Source organism: Phyllostomus hastatus, unplaced genomic scaffold (assembly GCF_019186645.2).
Source record: "Phyllostomus hastatus isolate PE091 unplaced genomic scaffold, TTU_PhHast_1.1 phas_contig_118, whole genome shotgun sequence".
In the NCBI taxonomy this organism is placed as follows: domain Eukaryota; kingdom Metazoa; phylum Chordata; class Mammalia; order Chiroptera; family Phyllostomidae; genus Phyllostomus; species Phyllostomus hastatus.
The window spans coordinates 3,800,495-3,806,960 of NW_025333543.1; the positions used below are offsets into that span (position 1 = coordinate 3,800,495).

At 32.7% G+C, this 6,466-nt stretch overlaps 1 pseudogene; it reads right to left on the bottom strand.

The window, feature by feature from the left end:
* Positions 1–6,018: 6,018 nt before the first annotated feature.
* LOC123824784 lies at positions 6,019–6,118 on the bottom strand (annotated as a pseudogene).
* Positions 6,119–6,466: the final 348 nt, after the last annotated feature.

The window sequence follows — 6,466 nt, forward strand, 5'->3', positions numbered from 1 at the left end:
CTGGAGGGCAAGGAGTGTGCAGGATGGAGGGGGGATAGAGGGTAGAGAAAAATTGGGACACTGTAATAGAATAATCAATAAAATATACTGAAAAATTTATATTCTCATTGTCAAAGATAGTCAAAGAACTAAATCATGAATTAATCTTGTCACATTTCAACAAACATTTAGGAATCAATATGGCTAAAACTTTAAAAATATCTATTTTCCTTTTTATTTTCTCATTTGTAACATTCTACTTCACTATTTTATTCAGTATGTTCACATTTACAATCAGATGTGAGCAGCATTTCTATTTTGGCCTATTTATATGAACTTAATCAAGATAATAAAAGACAACTGGTAACTCAGATATTTAAAATTCTCCCTTGAACTCTAGAATAATAATAATCCCTAGGAACAGCATGCTACATTTTTTAAGGCAAAGGATTAGGGCAGCAGCAGACTTTGTCCTCATTTGCTACTTCCCCCACACGGCTTGTGGCATTCTGGGCTATGTTTTGTAGTCTGTGATCCCTATCATTAAATGGTGGGAACTGATGTAAAGCCAGTTCCACCCACTGCACAGATGTAGGAACGAATGGGGAAAAATGAGGCTGAAAATAAGCACCTGTGATTTCAAAGGCAATATAGTCATTTTAAAAGCAAAATATCAAGGCATTGTGAAAGCAATGTGTGATAAAAGTGAGCTATGCTAGAATGCCAAAATAATTTAACTGGGTGTACAACACAACCAAAGGAAAAACAATGGTAAATAATATAGTGTTTATTTTTTAAATATTTCCTTATTGTTTAAATGTTTTTATTTGAAAACTGAGTTTCTTTTAATCAAAGTTCATACTTTAACATTTAAAGAAGGCTGTAGTGCTGAATTTTGAACATTTTCCAGAGGAAATAGTTTTGAGAAATCCACATATATTGTTTTCTTGTTTTCTTTGTATAAAAATAGATATTAATTGGGACTGTGCAAAGCTTTGGGGATTGAGGAAGGGGATATAAAATGATTTGACTGCTTTTAGGAGTATGGATTTTCTATAGATATGTTTTTTGTTGGGACAATTTATTTAGCTATTTGACCTCACAGAAAGTCTGTGGTGTTAAATCTTAAGATGAATCTACAGAAAAGATTCACTAGGACAGCTTCAAAAGATTCTCTTTTACTTAAGAAAAACCATCTCTTCAAAAAAATTCTCAGTAACACTCTTTCCCTCTGCCATGTGTTGCTGTTCTCAGAAACAAATTAGGAAAGAGAAATTGTCCCACGAGCAAAAAATTTGCCTGCTGTAACCATACAATTTTGGCATCGTCACACTGGCTTCTCCAGAGAGAGCATTGCTGTTCTTCATATTTCAGTGAAGGCTGAACATCACTGGAGCCTCAGGACAATGAAGGCATGGGTTCTATTATAAAGAAGCAAAGCATTATCCCAAAGTGGCTATCAAGCTGCTTGACAATGAGATACATTTCTTGGAAAAGATTAATGAAGTTCAGAAAGAAGTAGTGAGTTCATTTCTTCTTGCTAAAATGTTGTAAAGGTTTTTCCTTCTTCCAAAGACAAAAGCATTCAGTTCTCCCTTGTCATTTTTCCCCTTTTAAGCTTCAATAGCCACCTCGTTAAGTGAAACAGCACTGTCGCCATCCATCACTTGCCAGGCCTTAATTCCCAACACAGCCTGGCTCTCTGCAGTCCCAGAGTGCAGGTCAAAGCTTCCATCTGGATTTGCATTTTAATCTATGGACTCATAATATACATAAATTTTGTAAGAATGTTAAGAACTCCAGTGTTCTATTCAGTTTCTAACAATGTATAATAATTTTAATATTTTTTGGAAAGAGATATATGTCTTTTTAAGCTGATGTATTCCAGTTTTAACAATATTTCCTGATACATAGTAGGTTGGAATAAAAATCTTATGCTTGAATAACAGATATATTTATATGTATATATATAATGGAATTGCAAAGTGATTTGATTAAACAATGAGATCATTGACAATATATAAAACGTATAAAATAGGTTTAAATGAATCAAAACTAAAAAGACAAAATAATTACAATAAAAACAAACAACAAAAGGATTTCATAGAACATGGATAATCACGTACAAACTGCTAGCTAACATATCAGCAGTTTCTCCCTCTGCTTTTTGCTCTACTTGCTATAAGAGGCAATTCTGTTATTTCAAGTTTAAAACCCATAATTATCCTCAAACATTGTGTTCCTTATGATTTGACTTACGGTCAGTTATTTCTCTGAGACATTCCAAATTAAGAAAAACAAGTGTCTGATTTGAGCTATAAAGCTTAAATCTCCTCTCCTTTGTCCCCACTTAAAAATATGTAAATTCAACTAAGTAGCTAACTATTTGAATATATAACCATTCGCTTATGCAGTGGCCCCCCTTAACTGTGTTTTTTTGTTCTTTGGTTTTAGTTATCCATCATCAACTGCTTTCCAAAAATGAAAACTTCTAGATACATGGTTCATAAGATTTAAATTACACACCATTCCCAGTAGCATGTAGAAAACTTGAACCATTCTCTCCATCCCACCCTGAGTGTGAATCATCCCTTTGTCTGGTTGTCTGTACCCCATATACGCTACCTGCGTGTTCCTCACTTATTAGCTTATCACAGTTATAAGATCAACTGTGCAATATCCCAGTGTTTGTGTGAAAGCCACCCTTATAGTAGTCCAAGGCTACTCACAATGCCAACCTTATGAATGTCCTTTCACTTCAGTACATAGGCATTGCATCATCTCACATCATCACAAGAAAAAGGGTAAGTACAGTGCAGGATGATAATTTGAGGAAAAGATCATAAAGTCATTTTCATAACTTGTTTTTAATATCTTATTGTATCTAAATTAAACTTTTCATTGGTATGTATCAATAGGAAAATATATATTGAATTCAGTACTATCCATGGTTTCCTGCACCCACTGGTAGTCTTAGAGTATAGCCCCCAGGGATAAGAGGCAGGGCTACTGTATAATCAAGAAATTAAGATGATGCTTCTAAAATCTTGCAAGAGCAAAGACACAATGCTGAAGTGTCTTTATATTTTATTTGAGGAAAAATGAGAATATAGAATAGTTTTATTTATATAGAGATGTATATTTATATATTTATATATCTTAATGCACTAAATTTTTCCTTCTGTGTTCAGTGGTCAGTTGTTGTCATGAAAAATCCATTCTGATTCACCTTTTGGGCTTTTCTCTGCTAGACTGCCTACTCTGTAGCTGTCTGACCTTTTCTCCAGGCATCTCCATGTCTGTTTTGACTGAGACTTTTACTAATACCCATCTCATAAAACTGATCAGGAGGAAAGATATATAAATCCATTCAGGATATCAGAGCTTCATTTAGTGCCGTAGAAAAGATAGAACATTTCTAGTAAAGTCTCTATAATGATGTTTCTGAACTGCAAATGTGATTGTGTTACTTCTCTCCTTAACCTCCTTTCAGTCACCTCATAGCCTGTTGATAAAGTTGAATTCTTCAGCATTTCGAATCTTTTAGGATCAAGACTCATTTCTTAAAAGCATTGTCCTTTCATTTTACAGTTAGCCATCTCAAATGACTAGAAATATAATGAATGATTCACTTTCTTTTTTCTGCATGTCTTTCTGCATGCCAATTTCTTTGCCTGGGCTAAACTGTCATTGTGTGTGTGTGTATATATATTTACATATATTTATATATACAATGTATATATATTTATGTATGTGTTTTATATATATTTATACATCATATATAAAATATATACATAAATGTCTCTGAAAATATGTAAATATATATATATTTTTTCATTCTACCCTACCAGTTTATTTTTTAATTTTTATTTTTAAGGATTTTATTTATTTATTTTTAGAAAGAGAGGAAAGGAGACAGAAAGAGAGGGAGGGAAACATCAATGTGTGGTACCCCTCACATGGCCCCTACTGGGGATCTGGCCTGCAATCCAGGTATGTGCCCTGACTGGTAATCGAACTGGCGACCTTTTGCTTCACATTCCAGTGTTCAGTCCATTGAGCCATACCAGCCAGGGCCCACCCTACAAGTTTAAACTGTTTAGTAAAGTTAAATAATTCAAACCGAGACATAATGTTATGAATTTAGCTGAGAAAATAAAAGGCTGTAAACCTATTTTTCATAATTTCATTTTAAGAGTATCACATATCTATAATTTATTAGAAAGGATTTTCTGAGATCTAAAAGAATTAATGTTGTTATTCTGTTCTTTAAAGATTTCCCAAAATTTAAATCAACTTAATTTCTACTACAAGTTTGTTAAATTTACTAAAACTGCAATAAGTCCATTTTCAGTTTATTAGGTGTTCTGTATTTTTTCAATGATGATTTTTGAAATTTTTGTCTCAATAATGATATACTGAACACAGTCTTTAAACTATTATAAATTACACCATGGTTATGCATAAAAAAGTGTATATTATAGTAAGGCTAAACTAGCCTTGTTTATATAATCCTAAGAAAAAAATACATGCATAAAATATATGTTATAGTTCAAATGTTTCAAGTTTTCTTTATACCAACCTGCATAGTAATGTATTAAATAAAAGTATTTTTCATTAATTAGTATAATTTCTTTATACCAACCTGAATAGTAATGTATTAAATAAATTTTAATTAATTAGTATAATTTCTTTATACCAATCTGCATAGTAATGTATTAAATAAAAGACCCAACCAGAGCTCTACTTAGCCTTATCTATTTAGCAATTAATGTGTTGCTATGCTGTTAAGTGAAAAATAATTTATCTTCCCAAAATAATAATTCATAGCTGTCCTCAATTCAAAAACTTTTCTTCTCCCCCTTACCTCACTTACATACAGAAGAAAAATATAATTTTTTTCAAAATACGATTATATGCTTAGGCATTTGGGAAAGTGGCGACTGATTCATGAATTTTTCAGGAAGATGGAGCTAGTTGTGCAGCTGAATATATAAAAGATTCTTGGTCACCATATGTAGTTGGGATTGAAGACATTTTGATGAATTATTATATTCCTTATGTGGGGATGTAGGATACTTATGTACTAACATTATAAGAAGTAAGGCCAGTGAGACACACTGTCATGAATTAACATTAGTATTGGAATCTGGGGGTGAGTGTTGAACTGTCCTGAGAAAATTCATGTTCAAAATGCTTCTATTTTACATATTTCCTGAGTCTGATTGTGGTTTTACTTTGATTATTTTACAAAATATTATGGTATTTGATAAATTTATTTAAAATTGTTGTATCTGTTATTTTTTTGTGATATATTTGAAATCCTAGTTCACTGAAACAGGTGCAAGACAATGTAATAGTCTAAAATAAACAAATAGAAAATATAAAGTGCTGCTGGGATTCAAAATTGAATGATATAAATATAAATGAAATTTTCATTGTACTAGGAAATAGTCTTGACTTGTATAGAACACATTTTACCCCTAGCTGGTATGGCTCAGGGGACTGAGTGCTGGTCAATGAACCAAAGGGTCACCAGTTCGATTCCCAGTCAGGGCACATGCCTGGGTTATGGGCAAGGTCCCCAGTAGAGTGTATCTAGAGGCAACCACACATTGATGTTTCTTTCCCTCTCTTTCTCTCTCCCTTCCTCTATTTCTAAAAATAAATAAATACATTTTTTAAGAAACAACATATTCTAACTGGTTTAGCAAATAGTCATTCTTATTCATGTTATGTTGTATGTTTGTGACACTCTGTATGTCAGTGATATTAATTCTATACCTGGATCCATGTAGGAACATAGTTTCTATTTGTTGTGGATGATTTAGTAGAAAATAAACCCTGTAGGGTGTGTCATAAATTATACCTATTGCTATTGTCCAGTTGAAGAAATGCACCAGGTGAAAAATAATTTACAAACTGACAAACAGTGCCCAGACAGTCTCTCTGTAATAGTGTCAACTTAATTCAATTTCATATTTCTCTGTGCTATAAATTTTAGATTTTACCTAGTAGAGAAATTTATATATTTTTCCTTAAATGTACGAAGTTCTTAGGATAATATTTGGCTATTTAAAACTGCAATTATTAAATTGCTGAGAACAGATACTACACCTGATCTTAGCCAAGATCATATGGTGTTTTTTCTTTCATCACCTGGCTTATTTACTTAGCATAATACTCTCCAGTTCCATCCATGCTGTTCCAAAGGGTAGGAGCTCCTTCTTCCTCTCTGCTGCATAGTATTCCATTGTGTAAATGTACCACAGTTTTTTGATCCACTCTTTTACTTATGGCCACTTAGGCTTTTTCCTGCAATTGGCTATTGTAAATTGTGCTGCTGTGAACATTGGGATGTATAGGTTCTTTTGAATTGGTGTTTCAGGATTCTAATAGTATAATCCCAGTTGTGGAATTGTCTGGTCAAAAGGCAGTTCCATTTTTAGTTTCCTGAGGAAATTCCATACTGTTTTCCACAGTGGCT